Raw genomic sequence first — 23,096 nt, forward strand, 5'->3', positions numbered from 1 at the left:
TCCTCCCTACAATCAAATTTGCCTTTAAAAGTCCATTTGAATATTCATTCCAAGGCAAACTCCAGAAAATATGCTAGGACAACCAGTATCTAATGCACATTCAAGTAAACTTTTCAAGACAAATTTAGTCACTGCAATTCTGAACCCTGGATCAAAGCTCCAGCTGCCCCACCCTCGTTGCAGTCTCCTTACAGGCATGAGATGCAGGGGCTTGTGGAATGCATGGAGATGGGAGATGCTGGAGTGAGACTGAAGAACAACTAATAGTCCAGTTTGGTTTGAATTTAGTGTTCATTCAATTAAATTGTTCAAGTTTCAGATCACTTGCTACCTCCTTGATCAAGGCCTCCCCGATTGTCTCCAGCTTCAAAATGTTTCAGTGTCCATTTTTAGGTATTTCCTTTGTCCTTTTCCCAGCCTACTCAGATTATATTTACTTGTGTGTACATTTTTAAGCCCCTTCATGAGACTGTAACCTACTGAAGGCTGAGACTGTATCTCTTTTATGTCTTTATATCCCCAGCCCAAAGCACCACTCCCTGCGCACAGTGGACACAATAAATGTTTGCTCAACTTTGTTTCATTGAATTCCAAGAGAACTTGAATAGAACTTTGGGATTTTCTAGTCTAACTCCTCCATGTTAGAGATGCTAAGATAGGTGAAAGGAGGAGGGCCGTGGTCACAGAGGTAGTTAGTGCCGGAGCCCAGCTCTCCTGATTTCCCCCTCAAATCCCCATCTTCCTACCGCACTTTGGTCCCTCCCTAGTCACCCACTGTTCACATTTCCTTAGGAGGCTGTTTCCCTGAAACTGCTATTTGCAAGTCTCCTCTAACTGGATCACAGGAGAAAGTTATGTTTTCACACAGGCACCAGATGGATCCTAGGGAGCCCCTGCCTGTAATCATCAAAGCTAGCATCAAGCCTTGAATCTCAAACACACCTCAGTGTGGGGAGGGGAGAGGAGAAAAAAACTCAATTCAGGGTTCAGCAAACAGGACAAGGAGCCTTTACATTTTGGGTCGAGAGTGAAACTGAGAAGATGCCAAACTTGCTGTGGGAAGCTTCAGACAAAAGATAAAGTCTGGACTGCAGAGACGGTTCATCCTCCGAGTTTCACAGGTCCTAAGGGAGTTGGATCAGAGGTTCTGGCTGAGCCTGGTAGAAGGTCATAGAGGTTTTGATTCTGTGAGAACCTGGAGCTCTAGAGTCTAGATCGCTTTGTTCATTCTATTTTACAAGCCTAATTTTCAAAATGAGAGGCAATTTAAAGCAGTGAATGGGGCCAGGAAGACCTAACTTGAAGTTTTTTTCTGACACACACTGGCTTGAGACCTAGGGACATCATTTAAATTCTCCATGCAGCAGCCACACTCTCTTAGCAGTTATTTATCTGCAACTTGTGAAGGGATTTTCCACACTAGAAATTCCTTATCCTGCTGAAACCACAGGCATGAACTGCACCTTCTATCTCCCTCCACAAAAAAGAGACTTTTAAAATGAAATCACTTTTTATCTCTTCCAAGATCAATCTAATCTGAACTTTCTTAAGAATTAGTTGGATTTTTTTTTGCTTATTCATAGGAGAGGCTTTCCCTTTGGCTCCCTCCTCCATCCCTACCTTGCCAAGCGCTACCCACTTCAGTGTGGCATTTCTGACAGCATGACAAAAACAACAGCTCGAGGTCAGTTTCATTTAGTTCTACTTTATAGAAATAAAGCCTGGCAGTGTGTCTGAATGGTGAGGTCTTCCGTAGCCTCAGCTCCCTCCCTGGTCCCCTTCCACCTCCTAGTCCCCACAGAACAGATCAACATCTCAGAAAGAGACTCAGAGTACTATTAGAAGGGGCCAGAGTCTCACTTCTAGCAACAAAAAGGGGATAACCACGACCCATTCTGGTTTCCCATTTCCAGTCAAGTTCTGGCCTTTCAGGCCTTTCCCCCTTGAAGTTCATCATTGTTATAACAGTACAAGATCATTCTTACAGATGGAAAACAAACAGCCCCAAACCTCTGCCCCCTTGGGAAAGCCGAACATGTTTACGAAGCAAGACACAGTTTTCCCGCTAGACTTCCCCATAGAGCTGCCCTTGTAATCAGTATTCGGTGAAAATGTGCCATTTTCATTGATGGGAACTGATGCCATCTGCTATTTAAAGATGCCTCCCCCCTCCCCATTTTTCTTCTTTTCCCTCCTCCCCTGGGCTAAATCATGTGGCCCACCCCCTCAGCCAGCTCTCACTTGGAAAAGTTTCTGCTTCCTCTCTCCACCTTAGGAAACACAAATGGGCCTGTTAGTTCAACTTGTGTGTATGTGTGTGTGTGTGTGTGTGTGTGTGTGTGTGTGTGTGCTTGTGCATACTTTTAATAAGCCATCTTTAGTCTTTGGTTATGGCTAAGGCTTACAGAAATAGCTTCAGCTAAAATGGCCAGCGAAGGAGGAATAAGGTGTACCCTACCAAGCTGCAGAGGAAGGAGGCTCTTGGCTTCCTTCAGTCTCAGCTCACTGATTGACTCACTATCAGGGCCCACACAGCTCCTGCTGAGAAAAGCTGTGACAACTGAGAGGGCGGAGGAGAGAGGAAGAGAGAGTAGAGGTGGAAAGCAGAGGGGAGGGGAGAGGAAATGAGAGGAAAGAAAAAAGATGGCAGAAAAAGAGAAGGAAGGAGAAGGAGACAGTATAGGAAGAAAGTGGTAGGAAGGGGAGAAGGGTGAGATGTAGAGAGCAGAGAAGGGGAGGATGAGGGGAGAAGAGAGCACAGAAGAAGTAAGAGAGGAGAGAAGAGGAGGGGAGAACAAAAGGGAGGGGAAGATGAGAAAAGAGGGAACGAAAGAAGAAGCAGAAGGGAGGGAAGGGACAAGGAGGCAGAGGAGAGGAGAGGTGGGGGTACAGGAGAAAATCCACAGGAGAAATTACTGAAACATGAAACCAACAGGACAAGACAGCAAAAACGAAACCAGGAGAAGCAAAGACTTCTCCACTCTGGCCCCACTAAAGTCTCCCTTAATCACGATGCATAGGGAATGGAACATTCACTGAAATGTCTGGTTGGGCAAAATGAGCAGAAAATTCTGTTTTCCCAAACCTTGCTATATTTGAGTTCACTGTCTTTCCTTCAGGCATCTAATGAACATTGATAAATCTTCCTTGGATGGTTCTGGATTTTGTTTCTGGGTCATCTTAACCAGGTCTCTGTGTAGAAGATTGGGCTGAATGTTCACTGAACATGGGACACCATTCCTTTCCTTTCGACACAGAGAGAAAAGACATGCTGATTCACTGAGGTTTTGCTACACTCAGAAAATTCTTTAAACAGAATACTGAGCAATAGTATACTGAGTATAGAAGGAAAGCTGGTTATATGAATATACATACATAGGCATATCTGTATATGTCTTGTTCCACCATAAACTCCTGCTCCAATGTTTTAGTGTGGTATGGAGGTCACCCTGAGTTGTCAAAGACTATGCTACTAGAGTACAAGTTCTACCAGGTACTATCCATTAATAAGAATTTATTGGTTGGTTGGTTGTTGTCCTTCGTCTTCAAAGAGGACCAAAATGATATCACCTTTGTGAAGTGAAATTTCATAGTGTCCGAGTGTGGCTGATCAGACCAATATGAGCTTGAAATGCTCTACCACAGGTTGTATCGCTTCTTCTGGCCACCATGTGATCACCTACCCCATGCAAGTTCTCCATAAAATAGTCATTCTGGCAATCATACATTTTGCATTCAAACAACGTGGCCAGCCCATCAGAGTTGCACTCTCTGAAGCATAGTTTGAATACTTGGCAGTTCAGCTCAACAAGGACTTCAGTATCTGGTACCTTATCCTGCCAGGTGATCCTCAGAATCTTCCTAAGACAGTTCAAGAGGAAGCGATTCAGTTTCCTGGCATGGCACTGGTAGACTGTCCATGTTTCACAAGCATATAACAATGAGGTCAGCACAATGGCTCTGTAGTCCTTCAGTTTGGAAGTCAGTCTAATACCTCTTCTCTCCCAAACTTTTCTTCACAGCCTCCCAAACACTGAGTTAGCTCTGGCAATGCATGCATAACCCTCATTGTCAATGTGTACATCCCTGGAAAGTATGCTACCAAGGTAAGTGAACTTATCCACAGCATTCAAAACTTCTCCATTTGTTGTAACTGATGGTTCCACATATGGATGGTGTGGTGATGGCTGATGGAACACCTGTGTTATTTTGGTGTTAATTATTAGGCCAAAATGAGCACAGGCAGCAGAGAATTGATCCATACTTTGTAGCATCTCAGCTTCAGAGGCTGCATGGAGTGCACAATCATCTGCAAACAGAAAATCATGCACTAACCCCTCCCTCCACTTGGGTCTTGGCTTGTAACCTTTTCAAATTGAAGAACTTACCATCAGTACAGTAGTTGACCTTGATGCCTTGTTCATTCTCACTGAAGGCATTTGTCAACATGGCTGAAAACATCATGCTAAAAAGCATGGGAGCAAGCACACAGCCCTGTTTCACTCCACTGGTGACTGGGAAGGCATGAGAGCTTTGTCCATTATCCAGAACCTGGGCAAACATGCCATCATGAAACTGACATACAATATTGATGAACTTCTCTGGGCAAACAAATTTTGACATAATTTTCCATAAGCCCTCACAACTAACAGCGTCAAAGGCTTTGGTCAGATTTACAAGCTTTGTGTACAGACCTCTGTTCTGCTCCTGGCATTTCTCCTGGAGGTATTGGGCAGCAAACACCATATCGACTGTTCCTCAGCCTTTTCTGAAGCTACACTGATTCTCAGGTATATGCCCATCTTCCAGGTGAAAGACCAGCCTACTTAGGAGGACTCTAGCAAGAATTTTGCCAGCAGTGACTAAGAGAGAGATCCCCTTGTGATTGTCACAGGACAATCTATTCCCTTTACCCTTATAGAGATGGACAGTGGGGGCATCCTTGAACTCCTGGGGGATAACCTCCTCTTGCCATATAACCTGGAAAATTTCAGTCAGCTTTTGTATGAGCAATGGTCCCCTTACCTTGTAAATCTCAGCTGCAATAGAATCAGCACCAGGTGCTTTGCCACATGAAAGGAGCCTAATGGCCCTCAAAACCTCTTCTTCAGCTGGAAGTTCAGCTAAGGAGGGATTGACTTCAACCTGAGGCAAACGGTCAATAGCCTCAGCATTGATTGATGATGGTTTGTTGAGAACACTATGGAAGTGTTCAGCCCATCTCTCTAGGATCATGTCCTTATCACTAATCAGTGTGACTCCATCATCACTGAGCAGTTGTGATGTACCATAGGTTTTTGGTCCATAAATAGCTTTCAGGGAATCATAAAAGTGCTTTGGATTGTTGCTATCAGAATAAAACTGAATTTCATCTGCCTTCTTACTGAGCCAAGAATCCTGCATCTCTCTAAACATTGCTTGTAATTTGTTTTTGATGGAATTAAATGCTTCCTTCTTAGAGGTGGATGAACTATCCTGCTGGTAAATCCTATGGAGTTTTCATTTTCTGTTTAGCAGCTTCTGCATTTTCCCATCATTTTCATCAAACCAATCTTGGTGTTTGCAAGTGTTCTGAACCAGATGAGCAAATGCAGTGCTGTACACCAAATCTCTGAAAGCTGCCCACTCCTTTTCTGCTCCACTGTTGCCAACTGGGTGTTGGCTCAACTTTCCCTCCAAGTCAGCAGCAAACTGTTCATGCTCAGAGAAGAGCTCTAATTTGTTGACATTAATTCTTCTGGTAGTCACTTTGCCTTGGGGGTGGTACTTTTGATGAATGCAAATATTTAGCTTGGAAAGGATAAGTCTATGATCAGTCCAGCACTCTGCATCACACACTGCCTTTGTCACTCTCACATCTTGTCTGTCTCTTCTCCTTACAATAACATAGTCTATTAAATGCCAATGTTTGCTGCAAGAGTGCATCCATGAAGTTTTATTGCCTTTAGGCAAATGGAAGACAGTGTTGGTGATGAGAAGGTCATGTGATACACAAGTCTTCAGCAATAAATGACCATTGCTGTTGCTGTTTCCAACTCCATTCCTCCCTAGGACTCCCTGCCAAGTCTGGTAGTCTGAGCCTATTCTAGCATTAAAGTCATTCAGAAGGATAAGCTTGTCCTCTTTTGGCACATTGACAATAAGGGTCTCCAGGTCTTCATAAAATTTTTCTTTGACTTCATCAGGGTTTGTCATGGTGGGAGCATAGACACTGATGATGGTGGCATGGCATTTTCTTGCAAGTGGCAATCGCATTGTCATGAGCCTGTCATTCACTCCTTTTGGCAGACATACCAGTTTGCTGATTTGATTAGTTTTGATTGCAAAACTCACACCAGTTTCACAGTGCTCCCCTTCACTGCACCCACTCCAGAAAAAGCTCCAACTTTGGTAAGCTGGCCTTCATTTACCAACCTTGTTTCACTCAGGGCTGCTATATGGATGCAATACCTGTTGAGTTCTCTTGCAACAAGATCAGTTCTTCTTTCAGATCTACTGGATTTTGTGTTGTCTGTTAGTGTGTGCAAGTTACCTGTGCTGATGGTGAGTGGAATCATCTTTGCAGATGTTTTTGTACTTTCTTTGTGTTTCGACCACATAGTGGGATTCCCAGCCTGCTATGGTAATCCTGCCAGGGTTGGGTAAGCAGGCAATGTTTAGGGCATCTTTTCTAACCCCCTTCCTCACACCAGGAGGTGAGCAGTGCGATTCTTAAAAGGCTGCTCAGACACCCAGGCTGCTGAGTCCCACTGCTGCTTCCAGTGAGAAATGATCCTATGGCCTGGGTCGCCTGTGTGCAGGGTTATGACTACAGTTCCCAGTACATCTGCACCTGCTGCATCATCACTTGTCTGTCACCACAGGACTTTGAGGCATAATAATGAAATGGTATGGGTGATGTCTTTTGATTCATGTGTAAATTGGATTTAAGTGAGGCAGAGTTGCATGAAGTTGTCAGCCTCACTCTCTCCTCCAGGGTCATCATAGTCCAGTGGCAGGACAGAGTCAAGATGGCTGACAATGGCTCAGGATGCAGTTGGATGACCTTGATGTCTTCAGTGTCTAACCAAGCTCTAAGTGCTCCATATCCCCTGCTTCATCTGCCTTCATGGCTGTTGGAACAAATTGTTCTCATCCACCCATTCCACCAGAGGATGTCTTCACATGTTTGGGGTAGACACACCCCTAACTCACCAATGGGTTTGAGAACCCTTGGTTACCCTCAACCTGGTTTGTCCCATCTGCCTAAACGGTTCACCGGGCTGTGGTTGCTGTGCGTGCTACAGCTTCTTGGAGCCACAGGTGAGAGTTGGATGGAACAAGTGGACACCAAAGGTGGAAAGAGCCCTGAAAAGGGCTTGGCAGCCATCACATCAAAGGTACTGGTCTTCCCTGAACACACCCTACACCTCAATAAGCATTTATTAAGCACCTACTCTATGCCAGGCATATACTAGGGTTACAAGTACAAAGAATAAAACAGTCTCTTCACAAGGAATCTATATTCTCATGGGGAAACATTAAGTACATATAAGTACTAACATCAAAATGCAAAGACAAACAAACAATAAAACAAAACGTAATTTGGAAGATAGGGCAACTAGCAGATGGAGGGTTCCAGAAAGGAGAGCTTCATGAAGAAGATAGTTCTTAAACTTCATTTTAAAGGGAAAGGGTCTTTATGAGGTGAAGGTAAGGAGGGATGGACAGGGCAAAAGGACAAAAAGAGGAGAGGGATAAAGCCTTTGAGCATGATCCTGGCCATAGAAACCCCAAGGTGGGGGTAGGACAAGCACGAGCACTTATTAAGCACCTTCTGTGTGCCGTACTGTACTAAGCACTTGTACAAGTCTCATTTCATTTGAATCTCACAACAATCCCTGAGAGGTGCTATAATCTCCATTTTACAGTCAAGGAAACCGAGGCAAATGCAGGTTAAGTGACTTACTCAGGATCACACAGCTAACAAGTGTAGGAGGTCAAATCTGAACATTGTTCTTCCTGACTGCAGGGCCAGGGATATAACCACTGTGCCACCTATCTGTCTATTTAGGCATTATTTGTTGGCTGCGTGCTTGATCATGAATTCTTGGCCCACAGCAATCTGTAAAACAAAGGAAAATGCAAAACAACTCCCAATCCTGTCAGGCCCCTTTCTATCTATACAATAATGGTGTCATAGAGGAGGAAAAGAGGACAAAGAATATGAAGAATTGTACAGCTTTTAGACCATCTAAAAAATTCATTTAACTCTTGGTATATGTGAGATCCTCGTCTAATTCAGTTCAGTTGTTTTCCAACTGTGTCCAACTCTTAGTTACTCCATGTGGGGTTTGCTTGGCAAAGATGCTGGAGTGGGTTGCCAATTCCTTCTCCAGCTCATTTGACAGATGAGGAAACTAAGGCAAACAGGATTAAGTGACTTGCCCAGGGTCATACAGGTAGTGTTTTAAGGCCTGGATTTGAAGTCAGGAAGAGGAGTCTTCCTGACTCCTGGCCCAGCACTCTATCCAAAGTGCCATCTACCTATCTCTACTTGTCTATTTACCAAAGAGTCAACATGAATCATATCAATCTTGTTATTTTTGCTATCAATCAGACCAGAGAACAAAAGGAAGTTGCAACTAAATGGAAGGATGGTTTACCATTTCTCCTTGGCTTAGACAGAAAAATTAAGGCATTGACAAAGATGATTTTTATCTTGGGTCCTAAGGAAATAAGAACTGAATATGGATGCTCATGTATGCGTGTGTGCACAGGTATGTGTGTGTATGCAAATGTGTGAATGTATGTATTTATGTATGCAATATGGATACAGACAAGCATATATGTGTATGTATGTCTCTCTGTATATATGTATGCATATGTGTACACATAGACATAGACATACACATATATGTCTCACACCCAGTCATCTCTTACTGTACTGCTTATGACGAACATTTTCAAAAAGAGCACCATAACGATAATTATAATTTATGCACCAACATATGTTGCAGAGGATGAGGAGGTACAGAAATTTTATTTTTAAAATCTTCTAAATTAAATAGGCTTATCATTTAATGTCTAGTGACTGTAATGTAGAGTTGAGGTGAGGAAGTAACTAGAGCTTTGAAAAGACTTCAACCAGCAAGCACTTCATCTCCTTGCCAAGCTGAAAGGAATGTAAGCTAAGAGCAATACTAAAATACATTATAGTGGAATATAGACTCATTTGCAAATTTTACAGAAGGTGGAAGATTATGAGTAATATTGCTTCATAAAATAGCAAGAAGCAGTTGAGGGGAAAGCAAGTCCACAGAAAGCTTAGCAAGAGACCCAACTGAGCTAGATTGTCTTAAATGTACTTAAGGTTAAAGTTAGAAACATAAGAACAATAGATGAAAAAGTGGAAAAGATCTGTAAAGATTTCTACAATGAACTCTTCATCCATGACAATGGAGCTCAGAATTTAGACTCTAACATCACAATCAGGAGTACTGCAAATAGAAACACAAATGACAGTAAAGAAAATAAGGATGACAAGAGAAGCTGAATTGGAACAATTACTCGCAGAACAGGTCTGTGTCGAAGAGAAAAAAAATTGAGAGTAATGAGCAGTTGATTCTGGAAATAACTGAGAGGGTAATACCTGATGCTTGAATGAAATCATGGATCTTGTTATAACCAAAAAATAAAAGGTGATTAAGAAAATGTCAATTATTACTGAAACTCTTTATAAAAATTATAATAATCATTCATACAAACTTCAAGGGCATATCTGATGAAAATATGAGAATGGAACAGACACATTTTTGTAAAAGATATTCTGTAGTGGATCACAGAGTACAGAGTACAGAGAGTATAATATGCCATTACTTACTATTTATTGACTCTCAAAAAGCCTTTGGTTCTATAAAACAAAATGCCTCCTCCTTAAAAGCTTTCCTTAAATAAGGAATCCATGTATATGTCAAAAATTTCTTGAAAAATATTAAAGCAGTAGTGCAGTCCCTTAGTGTCTGGGCTTACACACTAAGATCATTCTGGCATACCATAATCATATGATAAATGCTTATAGTTGCTTGCTCTTGGGAGTATTCTTCAAATCACTTTCTCTTCGTCTCATATTGTCATCACTCAAACTTAATATAGTTCATGTCTAAGTCTCTTTAAACATAGGGAAGAAGGATCCTGATCTACCATAGAAGGTAACAATGTACAGGACCAGGTACAGGACAACCTTCATTGGACCGCGTAGAGAAAATGAGGAGGAGGGTGGTAGTGGAAACACAGAAAGAACTCATACTAGCCTATAAATGAGAGAGGCAGGTGTGTCCCTTTCTAAGGAGTCCAATCTATCCTAGGGTCCCTTTCCATTGAGTCCAGCCCTTCCTGGGGTCTCAAAATCATTCAGACCCATAGCACCACTGTTATTCACATTTGTTAGAAGGGAAATTAACTTGGAATTACTAATGAGGCAATTCCCAACATCCCAGTGAATGGAATGTCCCACTTTTACTCCCAGAAACCTGTATTGGCATCCAGGCATACAATATTACCTGGAGGTTTATATTCTCCTTAGCAAGTAAAGAAACTTGGAGTTTCCAGCTGAGCAGACTCCCAGACACACCAACCACTAAACTCTACTTTACTCCCAAAGACTCTGCAGCTACTCAGAATGAGGATATTATTCACTGCAGTGTATTTGCCAAGAAAACCCAAATGGGGTCATAAAGGTTGAACATGACTGGAAATGACTGAACGACAAGAAGAAGAAGGAAAATCAACTTGGGGATGCTAGAGAGGCAACTCCCTCCCCATCAGACCTGCATCTTCTGAATAATTCTCAGGAATTGCTGTTGGTGCTATGGAGTCATCTGTCTCTTCATGACCCCATTCGGGGTCTTTTTTCTTTGATAAAAAGATACCATGGGTGATACCTTGATTTGCACATGAATTGGCTTTGTGAGGCATTGTGGCACAAAGTCATTAGTGTCATTCCGTTTTCTTGAATCATGCCAGACTAGTAGTAAGACCAAAGTCTGGATGACTGGCGCTGACCCTGGAGGCACTGGATGACCTTGGCACCTTTGATGTCTGACCCAGCTCTAAGAGCTCCACAGCACCCACTTCAGCGACTGTCATGGCCGTTAGAATAACTCCCTGGTCAAGTCATCCCCCATGATGCCACTGGTTCTCTCCAAAACACAAAGGATAAACAGTGATGTTTCATTGCATTCACATGCATAATTTGTTCCCCAATTGATGGGCACCCTGTTAATTTCTAGTTCTTTCACCATAAAAAGAGCTGACACACACACAGACATACATACATTACACACAAATAAATCCTTTTCTTCTTTCTTTGATCTCTTTGAAGAATGGGCTTAGTAATGGTATGCTGGGTCAAAAGATATTCATACTTTTGAGAACAGATCCAGATATTTTCTAAAATGGCTGGACCAATTCACAGCTCCACCAAGAGTACCTTCATACCTCACATATAGTCTTATAGGATGAGTCCATTTTACAAAAAGGCTTCTTGCAAAGTTCAGGAACATAGCAAACAAGTAAAAATTTTCCAGTGGATTCTACTTAATATTATACAAATATTTCTAACTTTACTTAAGGTCACATATACAGAGAGACATGCCTTGAATGGTAACATGATACAGTAGCAGGGGAAAGCACAGGCTCTGGAGTTGGAGAATCTAGGTTCAAGTCCTGTCACTGATAAAGACTGCATGCATGACCTTGAGCAAGTCACTCGTTCTCTGTTTTCTCATCTGTAAAATGGAGGGGTTGTATTAGTTGTCTTCTGAGGGCCCTTTGAAATAAAGAACTCTGATTTTATAAACTTTGATCACATCACATATATGATCAAAATTTAGATCTGACTAAGAGTCACACCTTTGAACTGTAATTCTCCAGACTTACCCTGGCCCTTGTATATTTCTAGAATATATAAATGTGATTCAAAAGCACTCAGAAAAGTGCTATACCTATCCACATAGAAAAAACGAAGTGAATGAAAAATGACTTTTTCACAGTAGGTCAAATAACCCATGGAACTAATTCATCAATACATGTGTCTGAGACAGACATCTTGGATGAACAATGAATAAGAAGCAGAAATGAACACAAGAAAAGAAGAGTGTCCTGGATGGCCCCTGGGAAATTGCTCATTACTTTTTATGACCTGGAACTTTTCCCCAAAGGCCCTTCTTTTTAACATTAGTGTTCTTCCACTAATGCTGTAATCTACAAGTCATGGAAGAACACAGTCACTCCAAAATTACAGTTGCAGGTCAATGGAAGGGTAATAGACAATGTCAGGATGGAGTGTGTCACATTGTTAGCCAAAAACTATGCAGACAAGTTGGCCTCAAAGATATCAGAGACATATCACCAGAAAAGAGGGCGGGTCAATCATGTAATGAGAATAAGTGGAAGTATGAGATTGAGAGACAAGAAGGCAGCACAGGGGATAGAGCTCTGACCGCAGAATCAGGAAGACCTATGTTCAAATCCATCCTTAGATACTACTAGCTGTGTGACCCTGGGCAAGTCACTTGACCCCTATCTATGTTTCCTCAGTTGTAAAATGGGGATAGTAACCACACTGACTTTCCACAGTTGTTGTGAGGATCCAATGAGATAATATTTGTAAAGTGCTTTGCAAACCTTAAAGTGCTCTGTAAATACTGTTTATCATCATTGTTATTATTAAATAAGAGATAACTCCTGTGCCCCACTGGTAACTACAGAACATCAGGAGATTTGGAAGGAAGGACCCTAGCATATCGAATGGACTCCCTGTGGAAGATTTATGGGAGGACATGGATCACTGTCACACTGGGACAAAAAGAGTTGGATGGGTTGCCATTGGCACTGTTGAAGGGAGTCCCATAGTATTACTGAAGGCTCAAAGAGGGTGTATGTGTGTGTGTGCATGCTTGCCTTTTTGCATATACATGTATATGCAATTTAATTATGAGAGCAAGTTGGGGCCAGATCAATATCGCTAACAGAAACCAAACTCACCTAAATATAAAATTTCTTATCATTGTTGAGTTGTTATTTCAGTTGTTCAGTTGCTTTCAGTCATATCTGACTCTTTACAACCACACTCGTCCAGGGTCACACCACTAGTGAGTGTCTGAGGCCAGATTTGAACTCAGAAAGATATGTCTTCCTGACTCCCAGCATCCCCTAGCTGCCCTAAATGTAAAATTAACAGCCATGCCAGTGGAGAAGATTGCTGATGCAGATAAAAGAAAATCATGGAAAATCCAAGGAACTAAGATTGCCCTAAGATTGTTTCTAATGACAGACTCCCTGCTGCCTGGATATTTCCAGAGCACTGCTACAGCTGGACATCATGGGTAACCTGAAGGGTTGCCAACTGGCTGGGTTTTTATAGGGGTTTTTTTTGCCTGTTTGTTTTATTTTTTTTCCCCAGGAGACAGTTGCTAGTAAGGATCTATGACCAGATTAATGTGGAAATACTCTTCAGGCTATGCTGTCATCTAAACAAGTTCCTCAGTTGAATGAGAATTGGTGATCCTGAAGTGGGAGTGGGCATGATGATGCCAGATAGGATAGAGTAGGTGTGGGCGAGGGAGTGGATTGAGTGTTCTGTCCTGGTGGACTGTGGTCCTCCCACGAAGGGAGCAACTGAGGCACACATCATCTGGAGGTACTAGTGATCAGTGGAAACCTTCTGTCCTTCCTCTTCCCCAGGTCTTCTCTTGGTCCCCTCCTCCATCATGGCCTCCTCTCACCCCAAGTCACACCCCCTAGACTCTGTTCTCCCTGGTAACCTCATGTCTGTTTAGGAATGATGGCAAATCTAATTTAAGCCTCTGGGTGACTGTTCCTTTTATCTCCTCTTGAGTAAAGCCTACATACTCTTTTTAAAAACAATCCATAGCCCTCTAATGTTCTGGGGTTTTTTGTTTTTTGTTTTTAAATAACTGAGGAGAGGTTCTCTGCAGGACATTGAAACCTCCGCCAGACAGGGTTCCCAGGGACTAACCCTTGTAAACAACAATTCCTAAGCACAAGGGCCAGCTCCATTTATGCTGTTTTGCTGCTCAGTCAGTTTCAGTCCTGCCCAGCTCTTTGTGACCCTACTTGGGGTTTTCTTGGCAAAGATACTACAGAGGTTTGCCATTTCCTTCTCCAGCTCATTTTACAGATGAGAAAACTGAGGCAAACAGGGTGAAGCGACTTGCCCAGCCACTAGCCAACTTACCTTAGCTAAAGATTGGTCTTTTCCCACATAATAATAACCCATGTTTATATGACAGTTTAAGGCTCATAAAATGTTTTCTTCACAATAACCTCACAATGTAGGTGGATAATGCACGCATCATCATTCCCATTTTACAAAGGGAGAAACTGAGGTTCAGAGTGCTTAGGTGAAAGGCTGAGTCACACAGCTAGAAGGCGGCTGAGGTCAGATTTGGACTCAGAAAGAGGAATTTTCTTAACTCTAGACCTGGCATTCAATCCACTGTGCCTCCTAGCTACCCCACTTACGGTTATACCAATCAGCAATAAATAAGGAATTTTAGATGCTTTTAAAAAGCAAATTTTCCTGTTGGAACAGTCCCAGCAGTGCCCAGCATCCAACAATTGCCTCTTCAGGACAAAAGCCAACTTGATAAGATCCAGAAATGGGCCCTTGCTACTCGTCTGTGAGGATGCGTAGCGGAATCTCTCCAAGACTTAATCAAACATCTCAGCTAGTCAGTCAACTCTGAGCCTGCTACTTAATCAAAGAATCGTACAACTGTGGGTTTAGACCTAGAAGAAATCTTAGAGGCTCTTTTGTCCTGTAGATAAAGTAACCAAGGCAAGGTCCCCATGTCACAAAGTAATAATGACAGCCACCATTTAGATAGTGCCTACTACGTGCCAGCTCAGTGCTTTACAGTTATCATCTCAGTTGATCCTCACAACAACCCTGTGAGGTTGGTATTGTTATCATCCTCATTTTACAGATGAGGAAACTGAGGCTAAATGATTTGCTCAGGTCACACAGCTATTAAGTGTCTGAGGACAGATTTGAACTCAGGTTTTCCTGGCTCCAACTCCAATACTCTATCTATTAATCTTCCTAATTCCCTCAGCCAGGATTCAAAGCCAGGTTCTCTGACTTCAAGTCCATCACTCCTTCCACCTTGCCCACTGACCGTGGGCAAATCACTTCTGGTCTCTGCATCTCAGCTCTCTCTTTGCTGATATTCCCCATGTTCCTCTCCATCACCCTTTCTGTAACAGATTCTTGGTGGCTGTGGTGGTGGTAGGGAAGTAACCATTTTTGATAATAATGTTTCACATTAATATGACTCTTTGTATGTTCAGAAACATTGTCTCACTTAGTCTTCATGGCATGGGCAGTGGTTCTCAAAGTGCCATCTGTATGCAGACCTCTATGAGTTGCCAAGACCCTTTCAGGGGGTTCTCCAGGTCAAAGCTATTTTCATAATAAACGTTAAGATGTTTTTGGACTATTAAAATACTCTTCCCTTTTCCAACTCCATAACTGTGTGAGGCTGAATTTTCAGCCAATAATGCTTCAACCAAAATAACATACTAAAACAAAACCACAAAATAATGCATTGCAAATAATTCAACGCCGATATGAGCATACAACTACCTTATATTAAAAAAGAAAGCATTTATTGAGGGTTGTTGGTGTTGCCCATCCTTCATTCTTGAAGAAGGTTGACTTACAAGTGAATTGGATTGAAGTGAGGCAGGGCTGTGCCGGGTCCTCAACCTCAGTATCTCCTCCAGTGTCATAGGAGGCCAGCGGCAAGACAGAAGAAAGGATGACTGGCAATGGCACAGCCATTGAGCGACTACAAGCCACTATAATAAGCACTTTATAAATATGTTTTTCTCATTTGATCTTCACAACCATCTTGGGTGATAGGTATGATTATTAACCTTATTTTACAGGTGAGGAAACTGAGGCAGGCAGGTTAAGTGACTTGACCAGGGTCACACGGCTAGAAAATATTCAAACCAAACTTGATCTCAGGTCTTCTGACCCTAAGCTCAGCAAATCTAACCACTGTACCACCTAGAAAACTTCTCATTGTCTTTGTCCCTTTGGCTAACATTGTAGGATTGTGTGTATGGGCAGGTTGTACACTTCATACGTTTCTCAATTTATCCTAGAGGTTCTGCAAAAGCAACCTGAACTGAGCTCAAATGCTGCGAATCTACAGGAGACAAGCTGACACTTTAATTAATTAACCAACCAGTGAGGAAAATCTCTGTGCTTCTGTATAAGCTTCACCAAGCTGCCAAACTTCATTTTGGAAAATAACTGGGGAAGAAGGAAACCTTTGCTGGTCTGGGTTCTGAAAAGGGCATAAAAATCGAATGCTGCTCCAAACTATTAGAAAACTAAACAGCCTCTGAGATTCAGCATCCCCATCTCTGCTTCCTAGATCTCCCCTTCTCACTCATGACCACCTGCATCTATATTATTACACAGGCAAACCACTTTTTGAAAATACATAGTTCGTTTAATATAGCAAAGTTGGACGTAGCACCCCTTGGCATGGAAGGCCCTCACCCTTCAGAGTGGGTATAGATATCCTCTTCCCATCTGCCATGAAGATACCTTTAATTGGCTGCTGACCCAGCTGACTTTGGAGTTCCCTGTCCCTCAAGCCTTTCCTTCCTGCTGTCCTCAAGATATAAGGATGATCCTTTGAGTTCCCAAGAGTCAATGAGGGGATGCATCATCTCTCAGTCAAGTCTGTGCCTGGGAAGGGAATGCTTCACATTTGTATCTTTCTTTCTTTGGTAAAACTCCTTGTGAGAGCTCAAAAGCCAGCTGGCATTCCCCCTTCCAGGGCACCACAGCATCAGGACTTCAGAGACTGAGCAAAGAGCAAAAAAAGTTGTCCACACAGAAAGAGAAACCACTGGAAAGAAAAGAAAAGAGTCCACTTGACTTTCATTGGGCTGTGCTCAGTGGAGATGAAACATGAAATAGTTAATGAGCAAAGGTCTCCACAAGGCCAACCTCTGACTGATCGCTGTCGCTACGGTTATGGCTTAGCAGGTCCCTTCTTGTGAGGGAACAAGACTAGTGGTTTCATTGGATTCCTTTTTGTACTTAGGGTAACCTTTCCTACTGGGGAAGACCCTTCAAACTAGAGCCGAAAGTGGAATTATTCCTCAGGAATCCGAATCAGGGGGTAGAACAGGAGCCCTAAGGAGCCATGCCTGCTCACAAATTGCTGCCCATCTGGTGTTGCTGCTGTGTCTCTCATGTCTCTGGTCTGAGCTGCTCACTTGCCAGTCCTAGTCACAGAAGATTGCATGTAGGGCACGTAGCAGTAACCACTATGCCCACCAGTGGGCATATGGCCCCCATCTTTATCTTGGCTCCCAGACCAAATGAGAGTGGCTGGACTGGAAGAGGAAAGGTTTGAATCTCAAAGGGAGAGAGCGTGGGACAGAGGGAGCCTCCAATGCAGTTCACCCATGTGCAGATTTTTCATGGCTATGTATGCTCTTATATGCTACATAGACCCCCATTACACTCGCATTTTCTGAACATTAAAACTCAAGGACAAACACTGAAGCTGAAGCTTGAAGACTTTGGTCACATAATGAGGAAACAGGACTCAATGGAAAAGCCCCTGATGTTGGCCAAGGTTGAAGGCAAAGGCAAAGGGGAAGGCAGAGGGTGAGATTGACAGATAGTGTTATGGAGGCAAAGAACATGAGCTCAGATAGACTTCGGGAGACAGTGGAGGATAGAAGGTCCTTGGGGTCAGGAAGAGGCAGACACAGCTGAACAGATAAACAACCAAAGCTGTCCCTAAGGGAGGGGTTAGCCCTTGGGGTTTGTTAGAGTTAAGACTGGCCAAGGCAATGCAAACAGACCCAGTAAATCTGAGGTCCGCCATGGGGTGAATTAGACTCCTCTCCTTCTTTCTATTTTCCCTCCTTCACCCTTTTAAAGAAATAAAGTGCTCAGTGACACACAAACATAGAACTGGGAGCAGAGGTAGCAACACTTCGCTTTCTCTACTAGTCTTTGCCCTATAAAAATTGCTTTAAAAAACTCAACAACATCCTGGTCACATCAAGGTTGGGACTGTTACCATTTACAAAAAGGGGAGGGGGGAGAGCTGAGCTGGCTTGGTTGTTGCTATATTCATGTACCAATGTTGTACAACAGGCAGTCTGTCAGCACGTAGAATCTCACCTCCAGATGCAGACTTAGAGAGTTCCAGTACTCTCTAGCTCTGGGCTTAAGGCTATGGTCAGTTGCAAACAATATTCTTCAATAAATCTCATTTAAAGAAGTAAATTTGTGTCTGGGCCCTCTTTTCTTACCTAGAGCAGATGCTGATTTACCACAAAGCTCCCTCCTCTCTCCCCAAACAATCATCAATCTATTTTTTCTTTTAAAAAAATCTTTATTTTTAAGATTAATTTTTAAAAATATGTTCCAAATTCTCCCCTTTCCTCTCTCCATCTCTCCCCTACCCACTGTGAAGGCAAGAAATGTGATATCGATTATACATGTGAAGTCAAGAAAAACATATTGCCATCTAAGCCATAAAAAAGAAGAAGAAAGTGAAGAAATTGTGCTATTGCTGAGACAAAGGGGATGCACAGTTTTGTAGCCCTTTGGGCACAGTTCCAAATTGCTCTCCAGGATAGCTGGATTAGTCCACAACTCCACCAACAATGTATTCGTGTCCCAGTTTTTCCACATCCCCTTCAACATTTGTAATTTTCCTTTTCTGTCATATTAGCCAATCCAATAGATGTGAGAGTTGTATCAACAATCACTAATTTAGTTAAGTGTTTATTGTTAAGTGATAAGGAATGAGACGGGGAGAAGAAATCTATCAATTCTTTTTTTATTTACACATATGGGTCTCAAACAGCATTGATTTGCCTGGGAAAAGCTCTTCTCTTGAACCAGCTCTTCACTAGAATGGGATCTAAAAGCTATCACAACTGAAAATCACTTCTTCTAGACAGTACCTAGTTGACAAAAACAAAGCAGAAACTTGAATCAAATATACATATCATTCAAGAACATCTTCCAGAGGTTATACATTTTTTGCTGTAGTTATCTACTAAATTTTTCATTTGGAATATATTTTGCTGGGGGGGGGGCGGAGATGAGATGGAACTAAATCATCTAAGTTATTAACTTATTTATCCATTTCACTTTGAATATAAAAGTATTGTGGATTCAGAATGGGCCAATGGGATGCAGGGCAGCTGGTGTAGTAGATGGATATAATCTAGAATCGCTTACTCCAAGGGAAAATGAGACTTCCACCTTCATGGAGATTATTCGGAATGAAACTGGATATTCACTCTCCTATCTTTAAGAGGAGTACTGGACTCAAATTTCACCTATCTATGCACCTTTGGTATGAGGGTTTGCTGAGCCCTTTTCAGGGCTTCTCATCCCCATTTGGGGTCCACTCAACTCTCACCTGTGGCTCCAAGAAGCTGTGGTACATGCAGCAGCCCTACCTGGGTAAAACCTTCTTGGCAAATGGGCTAGACCAGGTTGAGGGCAACTGGCAGATCCATCAGTAAGTTAGAGGGCTGTCTACCCCAAGCATGTAAGGACTTCTCCCTGAAGAATGTGTAGATGAGAATAATTCTCTCCAATGCTCATGAAGACAGCTGAAGGAGGCACTGTGGAGTGCTTAGCACCTGGTCAGATATCAATGCCAAGGTCATCCACTGCAACCCAGGCCATTGCTAGTCCTCTGGACTTTTGTCTTGTCACTGGACTTCAATGACTCTGGAAGAGAGAGTGAAACTGACAGCTTTGTGCAGCTCTGCCTCACTTAAATTCAATTCATGAGTGAGTCGAGACATCAGCCATGATGTCACTGGTCATCTTTGAAAACAAAGGACGTGCAAAGGAGCCTTGCTGGGGAACTGGCATTTCTCTAGAGTCCACAGAATCTTTCCCAAGTGATTCCTCTCCCACATCTACTTTTTGCCAGATTAACTATATTCTGAGGTCACATTTGGAGTCCAATTTTGTGTCAAAGTTCTTAGCAAGAATAGCCAGTATGGCTTAATGTAAAGAATAAAAGAAGAAAGGAAGAGAGAAAGGGAAGAAAAAAGAGGGGGGAGAAGAAGAAAAGAAAAAGAGAGAGAAGGAAGGAAGGAAAGGAAAGAAGGAAGTGAGGGAGAGGAAAAACAGAAGGAAAGAGAGAAAGAAGGAAGGGAAGGAATGGGAAGGAAGGAAGGAAAGGCTTTTATTTATGAAGGGCTTACTATGTGCCAAGAACTGTGCTAATTGCTATGAAAACATATGGAAAAAGTAAGATTCCTCACTTCCTAATTGTGAGAGTAGCACATGGAAGACGGTTCACCTGCAGGGTAGATGAAAAAGACCAAAGGTCCTAAGAGTGCAATGGATGGATGGATGGATGGCAAGGCCCAGGGGGCCTGGGAGATATTGAAGGTGACTCTTTGTAGCTGTAGGGCACCAAACTTGGAGTCAGAAAGATCTGTATTCAAATTCTGCATGAAATACTTACTGGGTGTGCAACTCTGGATAAATCACTTAACCTCTCTCAGCCTCCATTTTCCCACTTGTAAAATGGGGATAATAACAGTATATTATTATCACAAGAGGTGAGAATACTGACTTCACAGAAATATTATAAGGATCAGATGCTAATGTATATATGTAAAAAACACTTTGCAGACCTTAAAAAGCTATGTAAATGTTAGCGGTTGTTATGACTTAACCTCTCCAGGCTTCAACGTTTCCATTTATAAAATGAGCAGTTGTACTCAGTGGCCTCTCAGGTCACGTCCATCTCTGAAGAGATGACCTTGTGATTTTTCATAGTACTTAGGGAGTCTATCAGTCTGCAGACTTTCAGAAATGGCTTTAATCGCACCTCAAATGGGTTCTGGGCATAGACTTTGGCTCAGAATGTTGCCTATTAGAGAAGATTAGAATATGTTTTAAATAAAGAGGTTTTTGTTGGCTGAATAAGATCACTGTGATGGAATGTAAAAGACAAGGGCCAAACACATCTTGCCAATTATAATGCCTAAGGCTGTTTGTCCTTGGATGCCAAAGTCCACCTTGCTTTGCTTGGAGAGGATTTTGTACCCACATTTTCAGAGCAGACAGTAAATCACAGTCTGTTTTCAAGATTTCCAGGAACAGAGCTTTTGTTTATGTAGCTGCTGCTTCTGATAATGGGGTCTGGACTTCTCCACATCTTAGTAGATGGTCCTTTGGAATTGCTAAAGCCAAAAAAACTCATCACTATGTGATGAAAATTGGACCATAGGATAATAAATGTAGAACTGGAACCAAATCCAACCCCCTCATTTTACAGATGAGGAAACTAAGGGTGGTGAAACTGTCCAAATTGTGAACAGCCTCTCCAGACTTAGCTATCGACAGGTTCTTTGGGAGGGGGGGAGTATGATCCTGTAGAATTTATTGAATAAAATGGGTGACATAGTCAGATCTGCACTCTAGGAAGATCAGTTTGACATCTGAGTAGTGGACTGGAGCTCAGAGAGACTTGAGGCAAAATCAGCAAGCTGTTTCAACAGTCCGGATGTGAGGTGATGAGGGCCTACAGTGGTGGCAGAATCAGAAGAGAGAAAGGGATTTATAGGAGAGATGTTACAAGGGGATAAATGACAGGACCAGGTAACATATTGGATTGGGGACAGTACAAGAGAGAGTGAGGAGTCAATGGGGACACCTTGGTTTGTAAGCTGGGTAGCTGGGAATTTGCATGATATCACATGTGAAACTGATTTTACATACAATATCGACTGATATTTACAATAACTCTGTGAGGTATGTATTGCCAATAATATCCTTATTTTATAATTAAGAAATAAATTCAGGGTTATTAAGTGTCTAGTACATCTCCAAAAGGAGGAAGCCTTTGATGGTTAATGTTGATCCATTTTGGACATCCTGTTAAGGGGTCTCCAATGTCAAGCTGATCAGCATTTATTAATCACTTACTAGACAATGTGCTGCAATCACCACCACCACCCCCATTTTAAAAATGAGGAAACTAATGCCTAGAGAAGTTAAGTCATTTGCACAAGATCACAAAGACAGTGAGCCTCAGAGAAAGGGTATGAACTCAGGTCTTCTGCCTCAGAGCCAATAAACCAGCCCTCTGTCTGGGCTGTTTCTCTTTTGACTGAACATCAATAAATTGTATATTGACAAGTTCCCTGACTGGGGGGAGACGGAGAGAAATGGAGGAAGGGAGAGAGACAGAGGCAGAGAGAGAGTCAGAGAGACAGGACAGAGAGAGAGACACAGAGAGAAAGACAGAGATACAGACACAGAGAGACAGAGACACAGAGAGAGACAGAGACAGAGAAACAGAGAGATAGACAGAGAGAAGCAGAGAGACAGAGAGAGAAGGAAATGGAGAGACAGAGAGACAGCAAGAGAGAGAGAGAGGGAAAGAGCAGTGTCTCTTATGTAGAGATGGACTATGGTACTATCTGATCTTAGCTCACCCTGCTTCCCAGTAGGTAACTCCTTCCTTTGGTGATGTTGTCATGTCCTCCAAATACAGGACATTCATTCCCAGACAGGAGCCTTGGTTTGTGCTTTTTCTACTGCCCTAAATGCCCTTCCTCCCCCTCTAAAGTTGGCCTCTCCAGGGCCTTGCTCCACTCCTTCCTAGTCTTCTAGGCCTTCCTCAGACACTGTTATCACCCCCTTATCTCTTCTACAAACTCCCATAGCACTCACTGTCCTTATCATTCATTTGTCGCTACAAACGTCTGTATTCTTACTTAACTCTTCTTTACGTGTCCATCTTGTTTCCCCAACTACCCTAATCCCTTCCAAGGACCCCTGGAGTTCAAGATCTCTAGCTTCCATTTCTTTGCTATTGACCTCAGCAAATCTGTGACTTGAAATTGTATCCAGAGCAAGTTAGCCCAGCCTACCATGAGGCAGCTTCCTATTTGAATGAGTTATTTTTGTTAACTAAATGATAAACTCAGGAGCCTCTATGCTCTGGTGCAAGGGCTGTTAGGTCTCTTTAAACTAAGTGTTAAGAATCCTGGGGCAA

Source organism: Notamacropus eugenii, chromosome 4 (assembly GCF_028372415.1).
Source record: "Notamacropus eugenii isolate mMacEug1 chromosome 4, mMacEug1.pri_v2, whole genome shotgun sequence".
NCBI lineage: Eukaryota > Metazoa > Chordata > Mammalia > Diprotodontia > Macropodidae > Notamacropus > Notamacropus eugenii.